The sequence below is a fragment of the Anabrus simplex genome, chromosome 1 (assembly GCF_040414725.1).
Source record: "Anabrus simplex isolate iqAnaSimp1 chromosome 1, ASM4041472v1, whole genome shotgun sequence".
NCBI lineage: Eukaryota > Metazoa > Arthropoda > Insecta > Orthoptera > Tettigoniidae > Anabrus > Anabrus simplex.
Genome location: NC_090265.1, coordinates 737,003,229 through 737,019,363, shown reverse-complemented (window position 1 = coordinate 737,019,363; position 16,135 = coordinate 737,003,229).

Sequence of the window (16,135 nt, the reverse complement as noted above, 5' to 3'; positions counted from 1 at the left end):
TATTTCTTCATTCAATGAATTCGATAGATGTCGACCTCTATCAAAAAAGGTGGCCATTTTGAGTGGGTCAACAAAGGGTTTTAAGTTGTCTGTATAGTTTTTCACTTCTCACAAAGACCACGGATCATGGGCGTCTATATGGCAGTTTGTAGGGAGTCGGGGGGGGGGGGTGGACAGAAACCTGGAGGTACGTAGTATTTTTCATATTTTGGAAGATAAATGGCGACTTGTATTCGGTATCCCCTGCCTGTTGGCGGGGGACGGTACTACCGCTTCTACGTAATACTGACTTTTAAATCATTTTCTTGAAAGGAAAACACCTGATTACACTAGATTTTTGTCTTTCCCTGAGAGCTAATGTGGGGGGGTGTTGGCCCCACCTTGCCCCCGCGTATGGGCGCCCTTGCCACGGATATAATATTCTAGGTAGGTATCTTACTTACAAGAATGTAGTAGGTGATCCAGATATTTACTTCTGATCACTCATACACTAAAGTAACGATTACGAACCTCTATTATATAGCAAAACTGGAGCAAGAGGAGTACTCGCGAATATCATCAGTCATTACCTTCTCAATTCAAGTCCAAACTGCTTGCACTATTTTTGCAAACTTCATATATCAGATGGACATTCTTCAAGGCGCTTCATTCGAATGAACGTGGCGTGTGTAGCTCCCGGTACAATAATAATTGTCGAGTTGAATGATACAGCCCCAGCATTTGCTTGGTAACAACACTGTTCATTCAAAAACGAGTAGGGCAATAATAATAATAATAATAATAATAATAATAATCAAGAGACGAGGAAGTGAGGAGGGGGAGGAGTAACAACCTCGTTAAAAAACCTGGGTCCATCTGGCTTCGGGTGGTAGCATCCAGTAAGGGCCCCTGCCTAGGGTTACAGGTGAAACCTGGCCAACGGTCTTGAAGGCGGAAGAGGAACTCTGCTTTAGTTCCAAACGGTGGAGAGAGCGGAAGAGCCTAGTGGAGTGAACCACGAACAAAAATCAAATTTCGGACTAACAATCCGATCTTATCCTGGAATCTAATTCCTCACTTTGTATTTTATACAATTTCAATTGCAGTATGGAAAGTCCGCTGAATGAAGGCACTACCCCAGGTGGTAACTCGAAAGAGAAATCCACCATTGCGTCACGCAATGCATTGGGACTACAGGTTCTGGGGAGTCCCAACAACTGCAATCAGAAGGTTGAGTCGGAGCAACCTTGGAATCCTTCTAAAATAAAATTCAAAAAGGAATTCTTTTTTGGCACTTTAAATGTAAATTCTCTACTCAAGACTGGTAAACAAAAAGAACTAGAAATACTTCTAGTGAAAAACAAAATTCAAATTTTGGCAGTTCAAGAAACTAGATTCCTAGATGAAAATGTAATAGACACTTGTAACTACAGGATCTTTAAAGGCAAACCAGCAATAAAAATTATGAAGGGGATGCCACTACTTGGTACAGCTTTCTACATTCATAAAAGTATAATAGGAAATGTAACAGAATTTAAATCCAACTCAGAAAGAATATCTCTCCTATCAATTAAATGCAAAAACAAAACGTACACACTTGTTAATTGCCATGCACCAATAAATGAAGACAATAGGAAAAACCCTCAAAAAACAGAGGAATTCTGGGTTCGTTTGGAAAATGAAATATCCAAAATTCCGAAAATGAACACCATATTACTATTAGGTGACTTCAATGCACAAATAGGTAGAGAAAAGAAATGTAGAAATGTAGTAGGACATTACCCAGCCCACAGAAGAACAAATACAAATGGTATTAGGCTGATCAGTTTGTGTCAAAGCTATCACATGAAACTAATGTCAACCTTCTTTAGGAAACTCCCCAGAAAAGCTAAAACATGGATATCTCCAAACCCAATGTTAGGAGAATTTCAGTTAGAGCATGTGGCTGTTTCAAAAAAAAAAAGTACAAAAGAAATTATGAATGTGAAAGTAGTAAGGAATGGTGAATTTGATTCTGACCATTATCTCTCTAAAATTAAAGCCAAACTCCTACCTAATAAAGAACAAAGAAAGCCACAGAGGTTATTAAAATATAATGTAGACAGACTTACTATAACAAAAGAATCAATTAAAAACTACCGAGACAAAATTAAAGTGGCTAAACAAGGCAACTGGCAAGAAATATCCAAAGCAATTAATTATGCAGCACAGAAAACATTTGGGCCAATAAAAAATAAAAGGAAAATATGGTGGAATGAAATATGTGAAGAAGCTTTAGCAGAGAGGGCTAAAACATGGAAAAAATGGAAATGCTCAAAGAAAATTGAAGATTTTGATCAGTTTAAACAACAAAGGAAGGAAACAGCAAGGATAATCAGAAGTACTAAACGAGCCTTTCAAAAGGAGAAACTTATAGCAATGGACAAAAACTTTATAAAAAATAACACCCGTGACTTTTATCAGACTTTTAAGAATGAATGTTAGTTTCAAGGATGAAAACGGCAGAATTGGACTAAGCAATACTGAAAATTGTGAGATATTAGCAAGATATTTTGATCAACTTTTGAACTGTCCTGAACCAAGTCATAAATTAGAATTTCAAGATATTGATGAAAATTTGGAAGAAGACATACCACCAACTATGAAAGAAATTGAAGCAGTAATTAAAACCCTCAAAAACAAGAAAGCTAGCGGAGAAGATTCTATTACAGCGGAACTTTTGAAGTGGTCCTTGCCAAATATAGCAAATGAGCTACAATTACTCTTTGAAGACATCTGGAAAACTGAAAAAAATCCTGAGGAATGGAAAGTAGCCTTGATACATCCACTCCACAAAAAAGGTAATAAACAGGACGTTAATAACTACAGAGGAAAATCTTTATTAGCAGTGGCATATAAAATATTTTCCAAGATTTTATTAAACAGAGTAGAAACAACACTGGACAATCATTTAGGTGAATATCAAGGTGGTTTCAGGAAAGGAAGATCATGTTCAGAACAAATATTTAATCTTAAGTCAATAATTCGCCACAGGTTACTTAATTCAAAGGACATTGTAGTCATGTATGTAGATTTCAAAAAGGCTTTTGATTCTGTTGACAGAGAAACTATATATAAAATAATTCGAGAATTTGGCATAAAGTCTAAACTGGCAAATCTAATCCGTGAAACACTTACAGACACAGTCTCTAAAGTTTAATTTCTGGGAGAGTTTTCACAGCCTTTCAAAATAAAAACTAGTGTACGACAAGGTGACGGACTATCCCCAATTCTTTTTAATTGTGTCCTAGAGAAAATAGTGAGAATTTGAAACGAAAAACTTATTGAACTCAACACTTCACCGATAAGGTTAGGAAGAGGAAACAAAAGGATCGAAATAAATTGTCTTGCATTTGCAGATGACTTTGCAATACTTTTTGAAAATGTGACCTCTGCTATAACCCAAGTAAATGTCTTGGAAAGAATCACCAGCAGAACTGGCTTAAGAATTTCTGCAGAAAAAACAAAATTTTTAACAAATATTTGGGATGCACCAAAATTTCTGAAAACAGATATTGGCCAAATAGAGAGGGTAAAAAAATTCAAATATCTAGGGGAAATAATCCAAGAAAATGGTTTAGAAAAATCTGCAGTAGAGGTGAGGGTACATAAAATGGAGAGAGCTTATGGTGTCACCAAAGATATCTACAATAAAAGATGCCTATCCAAAAATGCAAAAATAAGGCATTACAACACAGTAGTAAAGCCAGAATGCCTATATGCAAGCGAATGTCTGGCATTAAACTATAATTTAGATAAACTAGAAATACTAGAAAGGCGAATCATGAGGAAAATATTAGGCCCACAAAACACAGCAGAAGGTTGGAAATTACGAAGTAATGCTGAAATATATCAAAAAATAGAAAATATATCAGATGTAATGAGGAAAAGGAGCTTATGTTTTTTGGACATTTATATCGAATGCAAGATAGTAGATTAACCAGCAAGATTTTCAGATATTTGTGGGGTAAGAAATCAACGACAAGCTGGGTCAATGAAGTAAGAAAGGATTTAGAAAAAAAATATAACAACAGAAGAAATAAATAATAGAGAAGGCTTTCGGGAAAAAGTATTGAAAATAGAAGGGGAAAGTAAAAAAGGCTGGTTCAAAGTGGTCTGAAGACAGAAAGAAGAAACATAGTGAACAGATGAAAGCGTACTGGAAGAAAAGGAAAGAACAAAGAAGAAGGAATTGAAATTGGCACGTGGTCCTCTGGTGGCCCATTCGAAAGAAGAAGAAGAATAATTGTTAATTGTCGAGCTGAATGATGCAGCCCCAGCATTTACTTGGTAACGCTATTCATTAAGCAAGGAGTGAGGCAATAATAATAATAATAATAATAATAATAATAATAATAATAATAATAATAATAATAATAATAATAATAATAATAGTCTAGCTGAGTGATACAGCCCTCCAGCATTTGACTGGTAACAAAGTTGTTCATTCACCAAGGAGTCGGGCAATAATACACTGGTGTCCTAAAGTTAAGCGTAAGTTACGAGTAAGCAGGGCAACAGGAAATAGACCGCAAATCGCACAACATATGCACCTACGAACCTTATGTGTTCGCTCTGTATAGGAAAGGAGTGTTCCCTGCTTTGACTAGCGGCGTAACCGCAAGGTAAACACAGCCAGTGTCTGCGCCCCATATTCCCTCAGTCGTGTTTGCCCTGTTACAGTGTGCGGAGTGTAGCCTCGTGGTGAACGTGACAACATAATGGCACAACGACGCCATTTGGACCCCGTTTTTCAGGGTAGAATACTCGGCCCCCTTGAAGCAGGCCAGACACAGACCGAAGTCGCCGTATCTTTGAATGTGCCACAAAGTATAATTTCGAGGCTTTGGAGACGATTTCGAGACACTGGAGATGTTAGTCGTAGGCCAGTACCAGGCCGACCAAGCGTAACCACCCCACAGCAGGACCGATACAATCCGACGAAATCGGAGTGCATCTGCAAGACAATTGTCGGCGGAGCTTGCAGCCGTCTTAGGGGTTGCCGTTTCCCGGCAAACTGTGTATCGGTGCCTCAGAACAGCAGGGCTGTTTGCCCGACGTCCAGCGGTGTGCGTCCCGCTCACACCGGCACAGAGACGGGCCCGTTTACTGTGGAGCCGTCAACAACGTAACTGGACCATGAATGAATGGAGACATGTGCTCTTCACAGATGAATCCCGCTTCAGTTTGCAGAACGATTCCCGTCGCACATTAATCTGGAGACAACCGGGTAGCCGATACAACCACAGGAACATCGTGGAACGGGACGAGTATGCTGGTGGTGGCGTCATGGTGTGGAGCGGAATCATGTTGAATGGCCGTACGGACCTGCACATCTTCAGGGGTTGTCCGAGGAACACTGTTAACGCTCGAAGATACAGGGATGAGATGCTGAGACCACATGTTCTACTCTTCCTCTTAATGGACGATAATGCCCGACCGCACCGCGCTGCTCAGCTGGATGAATTTCTGGCTGGAGAAAACATTCATCGCATGGACTAGCCAGCAAGTTCTGCGAATCTGAATCCTATAGAACATGCCTGGGATGCATTGGGGAGGCAAATTATATCCCGTCAGCCTCCACCAAGGACCCTCCTTGACCTTCGCGTTGTCCTTTCGGAGGAATGGTATCTACTGCCACAAGAGCTCTTGGACCATCTCAAAGAGAGCATGCCACGTTGCTGCGAAGCATGTGTGGCCGTTAGGGGTAATCATACACCCTATTAACAGCATATTTTGTTGTGGAAGACATTATCAAGTTTAGTTAGTTTTTGTCAAAGGTGTACCTTATCAATCAGAACCTTTCTGACACTGTTTTTGGACAAGTTGCGTGACATATGGTGTGTGATTCATTTCTGTTTGTTCAGCAATCCTTTTGACGTTCCCATCAAGCGGTATGGCCTCGTTTACTGATTATGCTTAACATTTGGTCACTAGTGTAATTGTCGAGCTCAGTGATACAGCCTCAACATTTGCTTGGTAACAACGCTGTTCACTCAGCAAGGAGTCGAACAACACCAACACCAATAATAATAATAATAATAATAATAATAATAATAATAATAATAATAATAATAATAATAATAATAATAATAATAATAATAATAATAATAATAATAATAATAATAATAATAATAATAATAATTGTCGAGGTGAGTGATACAGCCCCAGCATTTCCTTCGTAACAATGCTGTTCATTCAGCAAGGAGTGGAACAACACCAACACCACCACCACCATCAATAATAATAATAATAATAATAATAATAATTGTCGAGGTGAGTGATACAGCCCCAGCATTTCCTTGGTAACAACGCTGTTCATTCATCAAGAAGTTGAGCAATAATAATAATTTATCGAGCTCAGTGATACAGCTGGCACCAGCTGGCTAGCCAGCCCCTCTGGCTGGATCCTCTGAAGCCTGAACTCTCGTTAGTTATTCTTCGATTTATAGACCGAGGCGGCTAACTCACTATCAGATATTACCTCAATTGTAAATATATAGGCTGTGTAGACCACGAACCAGCCCTCAGATGCAGGTAAAAATGTTCCTAACCTGGCCGGGAATCGAACCCGTAGTCTCAAATGTAAGAGGCAGAAACGCAACCCCTGCGCCGCTGTGTGCCCCTTTTAGTATCCTCTTACGACAGGCAGGGGTACTGTAAGTCATATTCTACTGCTCTGTACAAATGCAACAGCCCCGAAGGGCTATAGCCTACCAAGCGACCGCTGGTCAGCCCGAAGGCCTGCAAATTACAGTGTGACGTGTCGTCAGCACGACGAATCCTCTCGACCGTTATTCTTGGCGTTCTAGATCGGGCCCACTACCTTACTAGCAGATAACACCTCAATTGTAAACATGTAGGCTGTGTAGACCACGAACCAGCCCTCAGATGTTGTTAAAAATCCTCTGACCTACCCTGGAATCGAACTCCGGCCGTGAACTTACACCACGCTGCTGGCCCAACATTTTAAATCGTATATGTTAATTATTGTATTATAATTCTATGTTCTACCAATACTGTCGGTATAACGTAATCAGCGGACAGCTGTGCATGCAAGTGCGCTGACTCAAACATCCGTTTTCCGGTTTGCAGAGGCAGGCAGTCACAATGTTCAGCCTCAGTCGCATTCATTTCTTAAGATAACACACTAATGTCCAGATATAAAAATTGTAATCATGTTTAATTTCCTTATTTTTTATATGTAAGTATACATTATACCAGAAATGATGACCCGCGCCATGCGATCACATCCGGCAGCCTGCAAGCACGACAGCTGAGAGCGAGGTGGAGTTGTGACGTCACGATGAGGATCACGGTCAAGGCCAGATTACGTCAGTCGATGGAAAGATCTTTACGTTCTATCGTCAATATCTTTTGACTGGAGTATCGTCCTAGGAAATGAACTACATCATCGTGTAGCCCAAATTTTTATGATCGTCATCCCCGAATATAGAAGAAATATATCAAATATTAAAGGATATATTGAATAATATAAAATAGCTTCAATTCTCCGAGATCCTGTACAAAAAGGCAGGCATTTCACTTGTTAAACCAGTCGACTTTGTGCCACAGTCGAGGCCGGTCGGTTGGCTGATGGTCATTCTTCGCTGCCGTAATGCGAGTCTCCAGTTCAACCCCGGCGAAAGTTCAAGTCCGCATTAGGAACTCTAACTCCGCAACGCATCGTGTTGCGTGTGACAATAGAAGTTCAACTACAAGACGTGTACATTTCGAGTGACTAATTATTTGCCTGAACAGTGTAGTTTGAACTTATATTTTTCTCATGAGTATGATTCTACCTTACCAGGCACTTGAACATAATTCGATGTTTGAATTTCTTGAGGTGATAGAATTTCTATGGCAGTGAAACATCAAACTGTAAAACTGTAAGTTTTCTTGACAAAGTGATTTAACCCCGTATGTAAATTCTGAAAGTGATCCACTTTTCTGACAGTGAAATATCGACTTGTACATAATCCAGTATTTGCATTTCTGACAGTGGAGCGTCAAACTGTACATAATTTAGTATTTAAATTTACCAAGGTGATAGAGTATTTCTTCGAACTGTACGTTTACTTTACCCAACTTACTGACATAATTAATTGCGTCTAACAGTGCCAACGAACTTAGATTTTTTCCCAGTGATCAGAGTCTTGGTAGAACTCAGTCTCAAATCTTTGATTAAATGAACTGGTGTAATTAACGTGCGTAAGACATTTATTAATTATTAGGATAGGCCTTGTATCAAACCCAGGACAGTTCTAAAACAAGCAGTGTTTTCTTTTCAACATTATTTAATTGTGAACGGAACTAAATTCACAGAATAAGAATCTTTAGTTAGGTACAGTTTATATCAAGGATAAATTCGTAATCGAACTGTGTGAACTTCAAAGTGAAATACGTTATTTTTTCGTTATTGTTCAGCCAACATTATTAATATTTGACTGTGATAAAGTGACCTGTTAATTTCTTTCTTTATTGGCTGATACATCACAGATTCAATCTCAATTAACATTAAGAGCAATTTGATTTTTAATTTAATTGACTGTGTTAACTTCGACGTCAGTGACACTATAGCATCATCGTCAAGTTCGATCAGACTTTAGGGACAGTCTATCGTTACCTGTGATCTGTTTGAAATCGTCAATAATAATAATAATAATAATAATAATAATAATAATAATAATAATAATAATAATAATAATAATAATAATAATAATAATAATAATAATAACTTTGTTTTTGCAGAGATTGAATACCTTACGAGTTCGTTCGAACATTAGTGCAGTGTCGTTCCCATTTCTACAAGTGCTCCTAAATCGTCGAGATCTTCTAGAAATTCAAGATATTCCAGAAATTTGAGATATTGCAGACCTTCTCGGAAGATGTTGCAGCTGTAAATGAACATTGCAAACCCGCGGTGTACCAGTTTCAGCCCAACCCAAGGAGAGACTTTTACTCTAACTTCTGTACTGAGGTGATGTTTAATTTTTACCTTTACTATATGAATCAACTCTTCAACAAACTTAAATTCCATTACACTTATTTCTTGCTACCCTCTCCTCTGTAACGATTCAGATAGAGAACGGACACAACCTGCGTCAAGTCTCATGCCTTGCTAGCCGACGTAATGAACTTTTACTGTTACAATATGTTATGGTAATCTGCAGTAAGTAATTAAAAACTAAAAGTGATTGAAATGTGTGTAGAATTAATCACGGTAATGCATCTGTAAATACGCCGTTTTCCAGAGGATGCTATTTTTTTTATCAATGTTCTTAAGGTCTATGTCGTTTCTCAAATGTTGTATGGTAACCTAGCAAAGTCTAGCTGATTCTGTCATACTGCAATGCGTGTGTGGCTGTAAAATGTGCTGACCAGGAGGAGTACACTACTAGAATGATAATGAGGAGGAGAAGGGAAGGGTAACTAATCATAAAACTACGCCATATAAGGATGAAGGGGATCTGGCCGTAAAACTAGGCTAAATCAAGGGGAAAACAGTACTAGGATAATAATAAATAGGGAAGAGCATATAACCGTAAAACTGCGACAAATCAGGAGGGAAGGTGATCTTGTCGTAAAACTTGGCCCTGTAAACAAAATGGCGTCTGTGAGGGAGGCAGGTCATCTACCCGTAAAACTATCTCCGATGAGGAGGAGAGAAAGGCATTTGACCGTAAAATTAGATCCTGTAAACAACTGGGCGTCTGTGAGGTAGAATGGTATCTGGCCGTAAAACTAGGCCCGATGAGGAGGAGAGCAGTGCATCTGATCGTAAAACTGGGCCAAAGATGTTGACTGTGTGGTTATGCCCCTCCAACTTTACTGTTTCGGGACAGACGTTAAGAAATGTTTAATTTGCAGGGCTATAGGTGACTGGATAGGTGACACAGCATGATAAAAGAAATCGGAACCAAATAACAATAACATTTATTAAATGAATAGCAGTCTGGACATGCAGATGAGAAAAGAAAAAAAACATTTTACACCAATACAACTCAAAATTGACTACTTCTGATCTGTAATGTAAACATATGTACACTGCATGCTTATGGGTTCCATTCGTTACAACCCATCTTCATTTAATCACCTTGTCCGAAACCATGCTTCAGGTCAAAATCGTCTATTTACGGAACTGTAACATTGAACCAATCATAATGTTAGTAACAATGTCATTATGACCGATATTGCTACATTAAATCATTAAATTATACACTATTCCCTTGATGAATTAATTCTTTACCAATTTTACTGCTCCTTTACACAAGTTCTGGTAAATCCCCATCAATTAATTCTCTAATTCACCATGACTCTTTGGAAAATCCTATTGTATAATTTCTGGAAATTCCTTTTACAAATCTTTGGAAAATTCTTGCAAAACTTCTTTCACAAACATTTAGAAAATTCGCTTACAAATACTTGGAATTTTTTTTAACATCATCGTAAGAAAATCCTTTAACATTTACTTGGTAAGTTATTTACAATTCCATTGGAAAATTCCTTTAACATTTCATTGGAAGATGTTTTAACATTTCATTGGAAAATTCTTTGGCATTTAATTGGAAAATTCTTTGGCAACTTTCCCCTCCTTCTCAGATTACGCTCAACTGTATTCTTTTATTGAAAATTTAAAACAGTCATTAACTACTAATTTTACTGTGGATAGATAGCAGAGTATCGCGTAGTGAAACGCGCAACAAACGAAAACAAAACTCCACATGACAATAAACCACATGAAAAATCATCAAAAGATATGTCACTGTCGAATCACATGGATAAGCTGTCTCACACTTACACAATCTCCCCCAATTTTTTATCAGCATATTTTATCATAGTATCAAGATTATTATTATTATTAATATTAATATTATTATTATTATTATTATTATTATTATTATTATTATTATTATTATTATTATTATTATTATTATCATTATTATTATTATTATTATTGTACCGGGCGGTACACCTCCACGCCGCTAATTCAAACCTTGCGCCAGTTGAAACTCCCCTACTGGAGGAAGTCTGAACTTTATCTAATGTATTAATTTGCAAGTTTCTCAGAAGATGTCACTACTTGGAAATTTTCAAGTTTCTGAACTGGGTCGTTTTCGACGTATTTTTGTTTTACCTGTAGTAAGAAGTGTGAACGTTCTCTTCTAGAGGACACTACTGAAGAACTACAATAGTGCACCCTAGTGCGAAGTGAAAGAACTGTTTTTTGGAGAAATTTTTATTTCAAAAGTTTGTTTCTTGTTAAATTTCTTTCTGTTATTGTTTAAGTTGGCTGTATAACCCCTTCTTTCCCCTTGTTTTGGATTTAGCCAATCCCGAATTTCTTTAATTAATTTATAACCAATCAGATGTATCTTCCCCAAAGGGGATATATTGCTTAACCCTAGCCAATAAAGTTTTTGTGGGAGGGTGTTCTCATTCCTCAAACGCCTCGAACTTTCCGCGAGAGTATATAAACTGCTGATTTTTGGGTCTCCGGGCCACTTCAGTACTATCTTTCAGTGTGTAAAGTACATAGCAGGGGGCGGGAAGCGCCTCTTTCTTCGGGCAGCAGTTCAACATAAGGTAATGGCCGTTTAAGAACTTCTTTTCTTGCTAGCTCAGCAGTTTAACTCTCGGGGCGGGTCCGAAACCTTTCACCATGTAACTTTCCTCTAAAATGTAAAGACACTTAGTTTCAATTCTATCTTTTTAAACTAAAAATTTGGGATAGAGTGTGCTTAACCCTCTTGAACTCCCTCGCATATTGTTTTGAGGTGAACTTATTTTTCTCAACCGATTCTTCCTTAACGTAACGTAAATTGTTTCTTTCTAAAGTCACCTGTTTAGTATGGGATTAGCCCCTGCATTAGCGGCCTAGAGCCAGATTAGGTTTTAAACAAAATGTATTAGGAGTGCAGATCGCCTCCTCTCAAATTGGTATTTTAGAGGCCATGTAATTAACCTTTTCTCACTTAATAGGCCTCAGTAGGTTGGGTAGTTTACCCCTGTGTTTATGTCCTTAGAGGACAACTTGAAGGTGGAGTTTGGCGTGGCCTTCTATAGGCTTGAATTTTGAGAGCGAGTGGGCTCTTTCTTGAAAATTGAGTGTTGTATGCCTCGAGGAGGCTTTACTGTGTAATTTTGGAGCAAGTGCTCCTGGGCATGAATGGGGTTTTCTGCCCCTCTGTTAAAACTTGTTTTGGGGTAAAGTTGGGCTAATTGCCCAAGAATTGTGAGTTCGGGGCTCGAAGCCCAAATCCTGTTAATACTGTAATTGTAATTTGTTACCTTGCTACTCTGTACCTGCCTTTATTGTTATTTCTTGATTTTGCTAAGAAAATATAACCTTGTTAAATTTTATCTTAACTTTAATTTCGTATTTTGAGGCCCGTTCACCCCCGCACCTTCTTTCACCTCTGCTAATCCACCAAACCACGGTAACAATTATTATTATTATTATTATTACTATTATTATTATTATTATTATTATTTCTCCCTCCAGGATTAGGTTGAAGACCCTCGCATTATTAGCAGATAATAGCAGATAATAGCAATGAATCACCATGACCAAACTAGGACGAATAAAATAGAAACAATCATCACCACCATCAGTTAGGGATACATCGAAGAATGCACTCATATAACCTCATGAAAAAATATTGAATCCTTACTTTACACAATATAAGTTGTTGAGCCAACATTTATTATTTCGTGAATAATTAACCATATCACCATAAATCACAATATCCTTACGACTAACATGTACCCTAGCGGTCATCATGCTGTCCATTGTTATCATAAAAATTAATCATCACAATCGTCGCTCACATTTAACTCTCAACCACAACTTTAATTTGTTCCGACTCATTATTATTATTATTATTATTATTATTATTATTATTATTATTATTATTATTATATCCATAATTATTATTTCTAAACGCATCATCTCGATGAGCTGCCTACTGTCCACAGCTAACACCTTCCCTTCTAAGGTCAGAATTACTTACCAATGCTTCGGTTAAATCATTGCTTTAATATAATCCGATAATTTATTATTATCGTCATGATTTTTAATGAAGTCACACATCATCCTTATTATTATTATTATCTGATTATTATTATTATTATTATTATTATTATTATTATTATTATTATTATTATTAGCCTCATTCCCCCGTAATCCATTTCGAAGACCTTAATTACACGTAACCTCGCGAAATTCACTAACAACTGGGGTTAGCAATCACTGAATCCACACAGCAATATTCCAAGAAACCAACAAAATGAAATCAATGAATCAATAAATCAATGACTACTCTACCATCACCACAATTTAAATACTACATCTCTAACTAATCTACGTTTCATTATATAAGAATACAATCCAACAAGCAATCTACCGAAAGAGAGGAAAATGTGACAAGAGTACTTATTATTCCGATGCAAATCTCCGGCGTCTGGAATATAGGTGTAGATGTAGGCCCTCCTCTGGTTTAGGGTGGATTGTAGACGAACAAATTTATCGTGCTGCCTCACACACGTCGGCTTAACACATCAGGATTCCTGAGCAGTCAAATAGCGTAGAATAACTCCAGCGGTGTTTTAGAGTTCTCCAGAATTTCCTTCTCGGTCGGTCCTTGATGACGGATGGCCTTCGTCGATGTTGCCGAAACTAAAACGTTATATTAAAATTTGATCCACACTCGTTGTAAACTAACATTTTGCCTTACAATACTTAACTGGCGCAATGATGTACAATGTGGTTCAACCCTGCAGAAAGCTTCAAATCTTGACCTCATTTATCAGTTTACAGCACTTCATTGAGTTGTCGTAATCTCGAATAGTCCACTATATTACTGTTGAAAACGATGTTCTCGACCGGATTCACTCTCGAAGTTTCCGTTTCAATGATTATCTTCCCTCGTAATACCTAATAGAACATTCCATAAGTTTCTACGGCAAAACTCGACGTAACGTGTTGTAGTGACTGTCCGTGGTTTGAAACTTTCACCCAGGCAAATGTACTATAATGGAATATCGCACTAGGCTGATCCGTCTGAACAGAAAATTAAATTAGCACACCCGAATACCATAATTGTGGTGCACTACCATCTCATAGTCAACTCATTTCTTCAACAGCTTTAGCAGTGACTATCGTACTCTATCTGTCTCTCAAACTTACTAAACACACACTGTTCGTCTTCCTTCCAGAATGATTCTTTGACTATAGAACATCTTCGCTAATTCTCATTGGTCGACAGCTATTCTGCGATGTGATTCGTTATTCCAAATTCGGAGCGGATTTTTCTGGAATCTCTCTCTCCTTCGTCTGACACAGTTTCCTCTCGCCAGCAGCGGAACGGCCAGGTGAGCAGCTGATGCTCGTTCGCGCGTAGACCCATGTTACATTACGAGAATTGAACCAACCTCTCCAAGTCCAATAAAATACCATTTCGACGGGTACAATACTCGCTTCGTTGTTATTAAAGTTGCTTTCTCAGCATCATTCTTGCACGCTTTTTTTCATCAAGCGACAAACACGTTGAACTCACATCTAACCTAAGGCTCCCAAATCCTAAGTTGTATGATCTGTTCAATATGTACCTAAAATAATGCTGCTTCGCTTTCAGAGATTCTTCTTCAGTTTCTACGGTATACATTCCCCAAAGTTTTGTTATATTTAGTTCCGCTAGATGGTACTTCCGATCAATCCTATTGACACAGAAATGGGCTTCGCTGCATTTTAATTTATTCAAAGTTTGCAGTATATTTTCCTTCTTTGCAAGAAACTTACAGTATTTCCAGTATCGTTTCCTCCTCTTCTTTCTTTAGGCATTTCACAATTAGCGTAGTTTCTTTCTGCAATGTGATTTACTCGGAATCGTGAAACATCTAATGCTTTGAGAAAAGTATTGAAGCTTACAGGGATCATTTCTTAATTTCAGTTGCGAATGAAGTATTTATCTCTGGTCTGTTTCTGTGTGTTGGTACCACCTTTTGGACGTCTTCTTTTGATTGGCTGCATAGTTAAATGTTTTAAAATGAAATTATCTTGATAAATTTTGTCTTTTTCTGAATAAAACGCTGAATGGCCTCGCTTAATATATTGAGCGGTTAAGTTTGCACCGCAGTGCACCTTGTTGCTGCTCGCATGTTCGAAATTCTGGGAAGCCCTTCGCCGCATATCTAGAAAAAAGGAAAGTGAAAATTATTTTATAAACGAATTTTCTCATCTGAAAACCCCAGATAATTGTTTGGTATCAACAGTACTTATAGTGCTATTAAAACAATGTGCGTGTTCTGACAGTTCGCAGCACGTGGCGCCGAACAAAGGAGTGGGAGCGCTGTGTTGCCACATGATACGGCATGAGTTACTACATCACAGTCAACAGCTCTCGTTCTGCGCTAGGCTCTGCGGAAAATAATATCCATTAACGGCGATCATGAAAGAGTTAGAAAAACGTTAAATATCGTTGCTATTATTCCAAGATGGCTCAGCAGTAATTTTATCAGCTCAAATATCGTAAGACAAACTCCTCATTCGCCTTCCTCATAGGCTTTAATGAGTTGGGTTTTGCCCGGTGTTGATAACCTGTCATGTGATGGTCCAATTACATCCACTCCCTCTCTTTCCCCTTCACCTTCTTCCCAAGGCTCCTTTTCTTTCTTTTCTTTTTCTTTCCCTATTCTAATTACTGTAGCTTGAGAAATTTTAAGGCTGCTGCTGTTCTTTCTACAACTTTGTTATCGTCTATCAGTGGGCCTCCATTTTTCCCTTCAGCCTCAAAATATTCCCGTAAGGCACATACCATATCGCGAACTTGACCACGTATAGCGAAGCCATGCCTCTCCATTACGCTTGCCTTTTTTCTAGGTGAATGAATTCTAGGTCGCCCTCGGTGTTTAGCGGCGCTATGAACGGGTTGCAACATTTTGAATTCAGTAAATGAGACGGTGTTAAAATTACACTATACTACACAATACTATAATTTACACTACACTAGAATGCCAGCCTCGATAACGATACACTTATTAACACGAACACAATAGCACTATAATATTTAGTTGATTTAAAAAACACACTATACAGATAATGATATCTCTCAAAGTA